Source organism: Oncorhynchus tshawytscha, linkage group LG28, assembly GCF_018296145.1.
Source record: "Oncorhynchus tshawytscha isolate Ot180627B linkage group LG28, Otsh_v2.0, whole genome shotgun sequence".
In the NCBI taxonomy this organism is placed as follows: domain Eukaryota; kingdom Metazoa; phylum Chordata; class Actinopteri; order Salmoniformes; family Salmonidae; genus Oncorhynchus; species Oncorhynchus tshawytscha.
In genome coordinates this window covers 32,139,094-32,152,015 of record NC_056456.1, presented here as the reverse complement: position 1 = coordinate 32,152,015, position 12,922 = coordinate 32,139,094, and the positions used below count along the sequence as shown (strand labels likewise).

Sequence of the window (12,922 nt, the reverse complement as noted above, 5' to 3'; positions counted from 1 at the left end):
GTTCATTTGTAGAATTTCTTTCCTTCTTTATGTGTTTGAGCCAATCAGTTGTGTTGTGACAAGGTAGGGGTGGTATACAGAAGAGCCCTATTTTTATTTACCTTTATTTAACTAGGCAAGTCAGTTCTGACATTCAATGAAAGCCTAGGAACAGTGGGTTAACTGCCTTGTTCAGGGGCAGAACAACAGATTGTCAGCTTGGGGATTTGAACTTTGTTACTAGCCCAACGCTATAACCACTAGGCTACCCTGCCACCCCCTATTTGGTACAAGACCAAGTCCATATTATGGCAAGAACAGCTCAAATAAGCAAAAAACGACAGTCCATCATTACTTTAAGACATGAAGGTCAGTCAATGCGGAACATTAAGAACTTTGAACGTTTCTTCAAGTGCAGTCGCAAAAACCATCAAGCGCTATGATGAAACTGGCTCTCATGAGGACCACAGAGGATAAGTTCATTATAGTTAACTCCACCTCAGATTGCAGCCCAAATAAATTCTTCAGAGTTCAAGTAACAGACATCTCAACATCAACTGTTCAGAGGAGACTGTGTGAATCAGGCCTTCTTGGTTGAATTGCTGCAAAGAAACCACTGCTAAAGGACACCAAATATGTCTGAGACGCAAAGAAAATTCAGGGAGAAGGGGTACAAAAATGGTCAAATTAATACTGCCATTGAGAAAATTCAAAACAAACCAAGACATGATCTTTTTCAAGGTCAGTCTCGCAAAATGAAGCATTCTGGCGCTCTAACTACCCGCTATTCAACGTGCTCTGAACAAATTAATGAAATCGTTCACAAACATTGGCACATAAGATCCGATGACGGTCCGAAATCACATTACCCATACTCTCCCTTGGTCGTATTCCTGCGGGACAGTAATCAAGAGGTAAACTCTGATTTACCACCCAAAGATATCCCTGCACAACATCTAGTTGCACCCCTACTGGATGGAAACTACATGTGTAATGGCTGTGCTCAATGCAATGGCACTTATAAATGTAGATCCTTCAATCTCCCCCAAACAGGGAAACAGATGCCAATCAAAGGTGTTATCACATGCTCCACTAAGGCAGTTATTTATCTTATAATTTGTCCTTGTGGTAAAAATGTGTGGGTAAAACAAAATGCGAATTAAAAGTATGAATCTCGGAGCACCATTAGGTGCAAAAACTTAACTTACCCAGTTGCGGCCCACTTTTTGGAAGCAAACCACTCGATTTCCTCCTTACGTTATATTGGCATCGAACGTGTCACCCTCTCTAGGAGGGGGTAACCTCGACAATTTGGTCAAACGAGGGGCTGTCTGGATCTTTAATTTAAAGACCCCTGCTCCCTTCAGTCTCAACGTAGACTTTGATCTGAAGCCATTCTTGTGATTTTGCTATTCATTGTAAATGTTTGTAGGCTTATGTAGCCAAATTGTATCTGTGATCGTATGCTATCCATTAGTGTTTTTTTGTATGCAATTTTAATATGACAATTAACCAATAATCAGGCCACACCCGGGCATGATTACAGACACTTGTGTCCTTTGACACTATATAAACTAGTCACCCTGCAGCATTTGTCATTATATCCTGATGAAGACAGGTTGTCTGTTGAAACGTTGGATATTAGGTTATTCAATTATTGCATCTGAGCTCCTAGAGTGTGCGGCTCTCCTTTAATTTTTCTTTGTTAAACACATGAAAACGTATAATTGTTTGTGTTTTATTAGTTTAAGCAGACTGTGTTTGTCTATTGTTGTGACTTCGATGAAGATCAGATCAAATGTTATGACCAATTTCTGCATAAATCCAGGTAATTCCAAAGGGTTCCAAACTTTTTCTTTCCACTGTATTTAAAATGCAAGGCACACTTAACCAGCATGGTTACCACAGCATTCTGCAGCGATACGCCATCCCATCTGGTTTGCGCTTAGTGGGACTATCATTTGTTTTCCAACAGGACAATGACCCAAAACACACCTTCAGGCTATTTGACCAAGGGGAGTGATGGAGTGCTGCATCAGATGACCTGGCCTCCACAATCACCAGACCTAAACCAAATAGATATGGTTTGGGATGAGTTGAACCGCAGAGTGAAGGAAAAGCAGCCAACAAGTGCTCAGTATATGTGGGAACTCCTTCAAGACTGTTGGAAAAGCATTCCCCATGAACCTGGTTGAGAGAATGCCAAGAGTGTGCAAAGCTGTAATCAAGGCAAAAGGTGGCAACTTTGAAGAATCTCTAATATAAAATATATTTTGATTTGTCGAACACTTTTTGTTTGGTTACTACATGATTCTATATGTTTTAATGTCTTAACTATTATTCTACAATGTAAAAACAAAGAAAAACCCTTGAATGAGGAGCTGTGTCCAAACTGGTACTGTGTATCAATAACGTTAGGTACAGCAGGAGTTTTCGAAAGACAGCTTTATAAATGTATGCTCGCATTGACGCAAGCAACACTGAACCATGTATGAGAGCACCAGCTGTTCCAGACGACAGTGATCACACTTGCCCCGTAGCCGATGCTAGTAAGACCTCTAAAACAGGTTAACATTTCCAAGGTCATGGGACCACACAGAATATCAGGACACGTACTCAGAGCAAGGTCTGACCATCTTCCAAGTGTCTTTGACATTTTCAACCTCTACCTGACCCAGTCTGTAATACTAACTTGTTTCAAGTAGACCGCCAATAGTCCCCATGCCCAAGAATGCCAAGGTAACCTGCCTAAATGACTGTTGCCCCATAGCACTCAAATCTATAGCCATGAAATGCTTTGAAAGGCTGGTCATGGCTCACAACAGTAGCTAAGGCATCGTTGGAGCATGTGTCGATACTGAGGGGATTGAAAGAAAGGCAAATGCTCTCTGACCAGCTTTCTCAATTAAAATCTTACCTTAACATTAGAAATATTTCACAATACTGACAACTGATCAACCATTACATTTGTATACATTGCTTGTTTGAATTAATTGTACTTTGTACTTGTAGTCAACTTCGTTCTGAAGTTATTGGTGGTCACAGTGAGACAAACCCTGTGATTCTATGTTAAGCAGATATCTTGCGTATAAAGTGACATGTAAGGGCAAAAACGCATCAAACAACACACTTAGCTGTTCTACGAATGGTCTGATGCAGGCATTAGATTATAAGCATTGTCAAGTGCATTTTAATAACTATGGTTTTGGGAAACAGCTCAGAGTATTACGACGCTCCTATGAAGGTTCTAACGGTTAACTTAGCCTTGAGATGCTTTTGGGAAACCTGGCTCTGAACAAAACAAATACCTATATGTAACCCAATTAAGGAAACTAGGTGTATGTGGCAAGTCACGACTTCACAGGAGAGCTGTTTGAACTGAATTATTTTTAACCAAAATGCATTTTTTGGCAGAAATGCCTTCTCTAACATGTGAACTTTCATGTGCCTTAATATCAAATTTGTATGCCATCTGTAAATACGAATAAAATTGTTAAGTTACGAGCAGTTGGCTAAGCCCCAGAAAGAGAGAGCAATCTTCCCGCTAGCCATGATTGGCTGAGATAATGAGTGGGCTGGACATGCCAAGAGATGGGTTTGAATTGGTCTATCACATAGCATGCTTTTTTTTTTTAAAGTATTGTGTAGTAAAACTGCATAAACCTAATGTCAAGTTAAAGTGTACTGTTAGCTAGCTGGCTCGCTAGCTAACATTATGTGTATGCTCTCCACTTTCTGGAAGACCCAGTTTTGCAATCAGTGGAATTAGAGTATGATAGCTAAGGAGAAGACCCCAGCCTGGATTACATCGTAAAACGAAGGCAACCATGCATGGCATCAGACAGGAGACGCAACCATGATGTATACTGGTAAGATTCAGATATTACACATTTCCAATTTTGACAGAAAGTAGTTTAATTTCAAATGTACTGTCAGCTAGCTTGGTCAGCTAGCTTGGTCAGCTAGCTAACATTATGTGTATGATCTTATTCTTCGTATCTCAGACACATTTGCTTGACTAGTTACAGCCATAGAACCTGGCGGATTAGCTACCTGCAGATTCATGCAGGGTAGTAACGTCATAAGTTGTGATTATGGTCTATTGTTTAGCTAGCTAGCTCAATGTCTTAACAAAAAGACACCACTAATTTTGACAAAGTATTTTCATTTCAAGTTAAAGTGTACTGTTAGCTAGCTAGCTAACGTTAGCTGGCTGGCTCACTAACTCACGTTACGTCATGCATTGTGAGTCATTGTTTACCTAGCTAGCTATCTAGCTACATTTCTTAACAAAAGACTCGTCTTAGTGTGCCAGAGCACAGAACAACGGATGCATTTTTTAATGCTCAACACCCGTTGAATATGTCCGGTGTCAGTAAACGTCGGCAATAAAGCATAATTCAATTGTTGCCAACAGCAGTTAGTCACCAACGCTCTGGGTAACATGAAGAAAAGCCTAACCAGCTCTGCTAGGCCAAGTAAAATGGTCAGAGTGGGGTGTTCTCTCATTATGTGTCTGGAAGTAGCTAGCCGATGTTATCAAGTTAGTTAGCTACTTATTGGACCATGTCCAGTGTGCTCTCTGAACGCAAAACCACAGAGCGATAGGGCGAGTAATGTTCAGTGAGCTGTGCTCTCTCTCTTATATGTCTGGAAGTAGCTGGCAAGTTAGTGCAGAACGGTTGGATCAACCCTTAAAGAGGTGGTTAGGGCCAAGGCTTAAGAGGGTGTGAACAATGCTAAATGGGTGTAGACAAGAAGGGCTCTCCAACAGTAGTACCAAAACATTGAAAATGACAGTTCTCAAAAGTGAGTTTATAAATTGATCAACGACTAATTACTTTCCCATTGTTTCCTAAAATGTAGTGAATGATATACCATTTTGTAGCTGAGTCTCTACTTTTATCCAATATAAAAAATAAAAAATAAATTAAATTCAAATGTTGCTACATAAAACTGAATCCAGGTGGTGAGTCACATAAGAATGCTGTTCATTGACTACAGCTCAGCACTTGAGTACCATAGACCCCTCCAAGCTCATCGCTAAGCTCAGGACCCTGGGACTGAACACCTCCCTCTTCAACTGGACCCTAAACTTCTTTACTAGCCGCCCCAAAGCAGTGAGGGTAGGCAACAACACATTTACCACGCTGACCAACTACACCTTTCATCCATGAGTGCGTGGCTGTGCACAACTCCTACATCAAGTTGGCACACACACACTTCTGCTACAACTCAGTCTATTATCTATACTGTTGCCTACAGGGCTCTAAACTGACCCTTTTTACAAGGAGCACATGTGAATGTAGGCATCAACATTTAGGAGAAAAATATTTGGCGTATTAAAGCTAGAATACTAGAGTTTTCTAGGCCACTGGTGCTCCAAAATGTTTTTAAAAATCCAGGTCGCACATCAAAATATGTAGGCGCATATGCGAGTAAAATAGTCACACTGTATGAGAATGACAAATCTGTTTGTTCGGGTCGCCCAAAAAAATACATATTACAGCTTTAGTACAGGGAGTAGCTACTGGGTAATGTCAATGGTGACGAGGGAGACCTACAGGGCGAGGATATTCACCCAACCCTAGATAAAGTACCAGATGATTATCGTTACTATCGTTCGTAACTGCCAGTCTAACGTCAGAGCCATATGTAACTCGATAGCTGCCTGGTTTTTTGGCTGGTTCGCCTTGCTAGCGCAGGGGAAATAACGGTATTGCTGGTCCCATAATCCCATTTCGCTATACAGATTATACCCGTGTTGCAATACAAACATCAATGCAGATTGTAAATTTAGCTAGCTAGTTAGACAAATTACATTTCCCGAGATGTCAAGACAATTAAAAAAACGTTTGTATCCACCAAAACCCACAACAAAGATAAGACGGTGGATAGCTAACTTCATATAACTAGTTGCTGTAGCTAACAGTAACAGGTTAAATTGGCACTTTTGCTAACCTGGAAATTGCCGTGGGGTTTGTGAGGTTTCTATGCATTAAAGATTTAACGTTAGCTAGCTATCGCAATCGCCATAACCAAGGGTTAGGAACGACGACTGCAAACGATACACCATTGAGTAATTTACAAAAACATGGCTAGCTACCTAGATTAGCTACTTAAAATAGCTGGCTAGCTAGACGACAATGAATGGATTGGAAACAATGCAAGATAGCGGTTGTCTAAAACAAACTGGATAACGTTAACTAGCTAGCAGACGTTACAACGTAGCTAGCCAGACAACATTCACCACAACGTCGTATAAAAACAGGACGTTCCCAAAACATAGAGCAGGCTAAAAAAAAAAAAACACATTCGTTTTAATGTTTATGGTAGTTTACCTTATCGTCCCCTTTTCAGAACTGCCTCTTGTAGAAAAGGCTAGACGTAGCTAGCGCTAGTTTAAAAAACGTAAAGGTCGCAACCGTATCGCCCCTACTTTTCCGACCATCATCATGAGAACTGTTAGCTGAAGATGTTCGAGAATCACCCTCCCATATTGCGCGCACCCCTCCTCTTCTCTCCAAGCTACTCTGGCTCAATGGTAGGTCTGTCACATGGTTATGTTACGTTTGCGATTATCTCCAGTACTTCAATTGAGTTGAATGCTTGAATGCACCTTTTCATTTGCTCAAACCTTCACGTGGCACTCTCCCAGTCAGCTTTTACATTATATTCGGCTTGTTGCGTGTGCAATGTTTGCAGTTTGCCTTTATGTACCCGATGATAGCATCAAAATCCTTTCATTGTCCCCATCGTCCTTTCAACGTTTTAGCTATCTAACTGGATGGTTCACGTGCAACAATAGAGATTTAATGTATTTGTTGCATTGTAGCCTACACAATCTATAGCTTTTGCTTGACATGCACATATTTTGTTGCCATGGTCAATTATAAACAGGTCTGTTCTGGCAGTTGTTATACCATTATTTGCTATTAGAAATATATGGCAATGTATTGCCTTTTTAAATTGACCCTCAACTACAGGGAGGGTAGGCCTATGATTTGAGAGATGGCCTAGTCAATTCAAACACATTTCTCTGTGCTTTCACATTGTGGCTTCCTGCTCACACAATTTTCTTCTTGAGATAGAATTTCTGAAGTCTCATGTCAAAACCTTTTAGAGAAATACCAATGGACATAGATCTATGCGTTACTGTAGCTAGGGGCCACAGCATAGGCTATTTGACCAAATGTTGCTGCTGGCACAGATTGTTGGCGCTCAGGATATCTATACTCTCACCTGCTCGGATTACACTCCTAATTCAGTTATCCTCTGAGCAGCCAAGTGATGTATGTGACATTTATAGGCCCATCCTATATTGGGCTCAGGGCCAGGATGAAAAAGGCATCTGCTCTGCCCTATGATGTATAGTAATATCACACACTGATCTATTAATATTGAATCAATCAAGAAACACAATCCGGACATCCAATGTTTTCCATCAGGTCCAGCCAGATTAGTGAGAGGATATAGGCAGGCACTTGTGTCCAACAACATGTTAACATATCAGAGCTGGCCTCATGAGAGTGTTCTCTGGTGGCAGGCAGATAATGCCCTCTACTACTGCTCAGTTACCTCAGCATCATCCATTACAAAGATCCATCTCCATCCATAGAACATTAAATGTTTGCTGAACAGGGCTTACACAGAATTGCCCCAATTGAAGGTGGTTTGCAACAAGTTTACTGTAAGATCACCTGCCTGTTACCCTCTGGTTTCACACCAAAATTTATGCTGTTGAAGATTTCGCCACTCTTGCAAGAACTGCATCACTCATGAAAAAGAGGCTTGCAGGAGTGTTAACTACTATTGGTATCTACTAATGTCCTCTAATGTCCGGATTGTGGTTCACTGCAATAAATTCTTTACTTTTCCTCCCAGTTCAAAAAATGACATGATACAATTTACCCCCCTCTCCCAAATCTGAGTGAACATAAAGCTTTTTCTCTCTAGCCGCAGTCTCTTGCCATTTTGGCCAGTTCTCTCAGCATGATAGACATTTGTCCCAGGGCTTTCATGGGGTTTGAGAGTGCCTTCTTTAATTGCATAATGCCCCCTTATGTTTCCTACGATCAACATCTCAGAAGATGTGAGATTCTTTTATGAAAGCTGTTACATCATTTAGAGATTAAATTGAGATCTTTGAACCATGATCTTTGAACCGACAACCATCTGTTGACAAGCAATACTCTCTACACAACAGACTCCCTAAAAGAGATTCTCCAATCTTTTTGTTTGCTTTTTAGCCAGTAGTTCTGCAAGTAGCGCTCACAAGCCAAAAGTGGCACCCGAAAATTGAGTACTACGTCACATGCGTGCAGATATGTACAGCACGTCATTGCTCTCTGTCTTGCTCTGCTGTGTGTGCATCATGCTAGCTGTCACTCAAATGGCAAGGGCTGAAGCTCATTGGCTAGAACTCAAATTTCTACAAGACTGGGCCACTTGGGGGGAAATGAAGGTGATATGGAGCAGCACAGCTTCCATTTTGTGGCTAATTGAGGTAAAACAGTCATTCTGCTCATAGATTATGCATGTACTTAGTATATTTTACTTTATAAGGACTGAATGCTAAGGCTACCATGCTTGCTAGGACACAGAGATACAACTTCAATTAGCACTGACGTGTGAAGCGAGAGGTGTCGAAGCCTTTGAGCCCAACAAATGGCAGGCTACCCCACCCAAATCCAGAGGCCTTGAAGACCTCCTGTTGTTCAGAGACTGGCATTTTCTACAAGAAATCTGCCTCCTGAAATAAAAGCTTCTCCAAAGTGGGTGTGACACCTACTCCCGTTGCCTGCTGCACTGCTGCTTGGATTCCACCTGGCGATCTGTTCACCGTCTGCCCTGGTTGTCTGTCTGGTACAGGTATCCGGAAGGCCAACGTTAATTACTTTAAGGAGCAGTTCTCTCTCTGTGGGTCTAACCCCAAGAAGTTCTGGAAAACAGTTAAAGACCTAGAGAATAAACTCTCCTCCTCACAGTTGCCCATGTCCCTTAAAGTTGATGTGGTTGTTACTGACAAGAAGCACATGGCTGAGCTCTTTAGTCACCACTTCATTAAGTCAGGATTCCAATTTTACTCAATCATGCCTCATTGCCCGTCCAACATTTCCTCATCTTCCACCCCTTCTAATGCGACTATCCCCGATGCTTCTCCCTCTTTTTCCCCTTTGATCTCTACAACATTTCTCCCTGCAGGCAGTCATTGAGTCGGAAGTGCTAAAGGAGCTCCTAAAACTTGACCCCAAAAAAGCATCTGGGTCAGATGGTTTAGACCCTTTCTTCTTTAAAGGTTGCTGCCCCTATCATCGCCAAGCCTATATCCAACCTTTTTAACCTGTCTCTCCATTCTGGGGAGGTTCCCATTGCTTGGAATGCAGCCACTGTTAGTCCTTTATTTAACGGGGTGGCAGCGTAGCCTAGCGGTTAGAGCTTTGGACTAGTAACCGAAAGGTTGCAAGATCGAATCACCGAGCTGACAAGATACAAAATTTGTCGTTCTGCCCCTGAACAAGGCAGTTAACCCACTATTCCTAGGCTTTCATTGAAAATAAGAATTTGTTCTTAACTGTAATTAAAAAATGAATTACATTTTTTTTAAATGGTCCTTGATTCTAAGCTGCTATTTTTATTGACTTGGCCAACGCTTGGCCAAAGGCAGTGGCTGAGACACGGTAGACCGTGTTTGTGGGCCAGCTAAGGAGTATTGGTGTCTCTGAAGGGTCTTTGGCCTGGTTTGCTAACTACCTCTCTCAAAGAGTGAAGTGTATAAAGTCAAAAGATCTGCTGTCTCAGCCACTGCCTGTCACCAACGGAGTACCCCAAGGCTCGATCTTAGGCCCCACGCTCTTCTCAATTTACATCAACAACATAGCATTAGGCAGTAGGAAGCTCTCTCATCCATTTATATGCAGATGATACAGTCTTGTACTCAGCTGGCCCCTCCCTGGATTGTGTGTTAAATGCTCTACAGCAAAGCTTTCTTAGTGTCTAACAAGATTTCTCTACCCTTGACCTTGTTCTGAACATCTCCAAAACAAAGGTCATGTGGTTTGGTAAGAAGAATGCCCCTCCCCACAGGTGTGATTACTACCTCTGAGGGTTTAGAGCTTGAGGTAGTCACCTCATACAAGTACTTGGGAGTATGGCTAGACGGTACACTGTCCTTCTCTCAGCACATATCAAATCTTCAGGCTAAAGTTAAATCTAGAACTGGTTTCCTCTATCATAATCGCTCATCTTGCACCCCAGCTGCCAAACTAACCCTGATTCAGATGACCATGCTAGATTACAGAAACATAATTTATAGATCGGCAGGTAAGGGTACTCTCGAGCGGCTAGATGTTTTTTTACCATTCGGCCATCAGATTTGCCTCCAATGCTCCTTATAGGACACATCACTCTCATCACATCACTCACAGCACTCCTCTGTAAAACTCCTCTGTAAACTGGTCATCTCTGTATACCTGTCGCAAGACACACTGGTTGATGCTTATTTATAAAACTCTCTTAGGCCTCACTCCCCCCTATCTGAGATATCTACTGCAGCCCTCATCCTCCACATACAACACCCGTTCTGCCAGTCACATTCTGTTAAAGGTCCCCAAAGCACACACATCCCTGGGTCGCTCGTCTTTTGGGTTCGCTGCAGCTAGCGACTGGAACGAGCTGCAACAAACACTCAAACTGGACAGTTTGATCTCAATCACTTGATTCAAAGACTCAATCATGGACACTCTTACTGACAGTTGTGGCTGCTTTGTGTGATGTATTTTTGTCTCCACCTTCTATCCCTTTGTGCCCAATAATGTTTGCACCATGTTGTGTTGCTACCGTGTTGTTGTTATGTTGTGTTGCTACCGTGCTGTGTTGTCATGTGCTGCTGCCTTGCTATGTTGTCTTAGGTCTCTCTTTATGTAGTGTCGTCTCTCTTGTCATGATATGTGTTTTGTCCTATATTCATATTTTATAGATGTTTTTATTTTTAATCCCAGCCCCAGTCTGCCTTTTGCAAATAAGAATTTGTTCTTAACTAGTTAAATAAAAGTTAAATAAAAAATTGTTGCAAACGTTCCGGAGCATGTCTTTAAAGAAATACAGTATATATGGCTGCCCTTAATACTTGAGCTTCACCTACCAGTCTCTTTAGACCAAGTCTGTTATTAGCTAGGAATCTATGTGATAGGCGATCCAAGCAGGTCTTAGAGCACAGGAGCAGAAAATACTGTTTGTCTGTTTTTGTTGACAAATGACTTAGAAAAACAATATAGAGTATTCATACTGGAGCACCCCTCACATTTATTTAAACGAAAAGACACTGGTCAGAGACACCTGCATATTCCTCAGAGGCCTGGATACAGCATTTGTTATTCAATAATCACTATGAGGTGAGTTAAGAAAGCCTTTGAAGTATGATATCAATTACACTCTGGCTGAGTGACCTTTCACCATAGCATAAACTTTAACCAGTCAGAAACAACATGGAACCCCTAGACGTCTGATCTGGCGAAAGGGTTGGCCAGACGACCATCCCTGCTTTGATGGTGATGGGGTTGATGGGGAAGGAGGATGGCATGCTGGCAGACACAGATTGCTCAAATGATTATGGGCTGGATCATACATCATGTGACGACTTTGTGCCTTGGGGGCTTATCTTATGCTGCTGCAGTCAGATGCTTAATGGGCTGGCAAAACAACAGAGGAGCAACACTATGAGAGAGATATCACAGAGAAAGAAGGCCGTGACACAACACCACAAAAGACTACAAGGAAATACGACAAGTCCAAAGCGATGGAATTCAAAATTATGCAATGAAATTAGATAATAATCAACTTTCTGAATAGGCCAGGTATTAGATTAGAACACAGTGATAGAACACAACACATGCCACAATGGAGAAGCACAGAGCAATATAGCACGCAACGACAACACACTGTGTTTATCTCTGGGAGAGAGAGACGACAGGGAGGACAGGCTTGTGAGCTAATCAGCCAACAGTGGTCTTCCTGGTGTGTTAATAGGTATACTGAAATAGGCAAAGACTGGCCACAGCCCTGCATGCTCCCTCTTTGTCTGTCTCTCTCTTTAGGGAAATGAGGATTCCTAGTCAGTTGTACAACTGAATGCATTCAACTGAAATGTGTCTTCCGCATTTAATCCAACCCCTCTGAATTAGAGAGGTGTGGGGGGGAGCTGATTATGGACTACAGGAAAAGGAGGGCCGAACAGGCCCCCATTAACATTGACGGGACTGAAGTGTAGTGGGTCGAGAGTTTCAAGTTCCTAGGTGTCCACGTCACCAACAAACTATCATGGTCCAAACACACCAAGACAGTTGTGAAGAGGGCCCGACAACACCTTTTCCCTCTCAGGAGACTGAAAAGATTTTGCATGGGTCCCCAGATCCTCAAAAAGTTCTACAGCTGCACCATCGAGAGCGTCCTGACCGGTTGCATCACCGCCTGGTATGGCAACTGCTCGGCATATGACCGTAGGGCACTACAGAGGGTAGTGCGTACGGCCCAGTACATCATGGGGGCCAAGCTACCTGACATCCAGGACATGCAGTTGAAGTCGGAAGTTTACATAGCCAAATACATTTAAACTCAGTTTAAGGTGTTTCACAATTTCTGACATTTAATCAGAGTAAAAAGTCCCTGTCTTGGGTCAGTTAGTATCACCACTTTCTTTTAAGAATGTGAAATGTCATAATAATAGTAGAGAGAATTATTTATTTCAGCTTTTATTTCTTTCATCACATTCCCAGTGGGTCAGAATTTTACATAAACTCAATAAGTATTTGGAAGCGTTGCCTTTAAATTGTTTAACTTTGGTCAAATGTTTCGGGTTGCCTTCCACAAGCTTCCCATAATAAGTTGGGTGAATTTTGGCCCATTCCTCCTGACAGAGCTGGTGTAATGGAGTCAGGTTTGTAGG

General features: G+C 42.0%; 1 protein-coding gene across 4 annotated transcripts in view; it reads right to left on the bottom strand.

The window, feature by feature from the left end:
• st3gal3b (ST3 beta-galactoside alpha-2,3-sialyltransferase 3b) overlaps positions 1-6,512 on the bottom strand; it is a 79,905-nt gene extending 73,393 nt beyond the window's left edge. For 2 of the 4 annotated variants that reach the window (XM_024391917.2, XM_024391919.2), the window contains exon 1: positions 6,321-6,511. The gene's annotated coding sequence lies outside the window, so the exon portion shown is untranslated. Of the gene's footprint in view, positions 1-6,320 lie in introns of all 4 variants that reach the window. The other 2 variants (XM_042308280.1, XM_024391920.2) reach the window with 2 other exon arrangements.
• Positions 6,513-12,922: the final 6,410 nt, after the last annotated feature.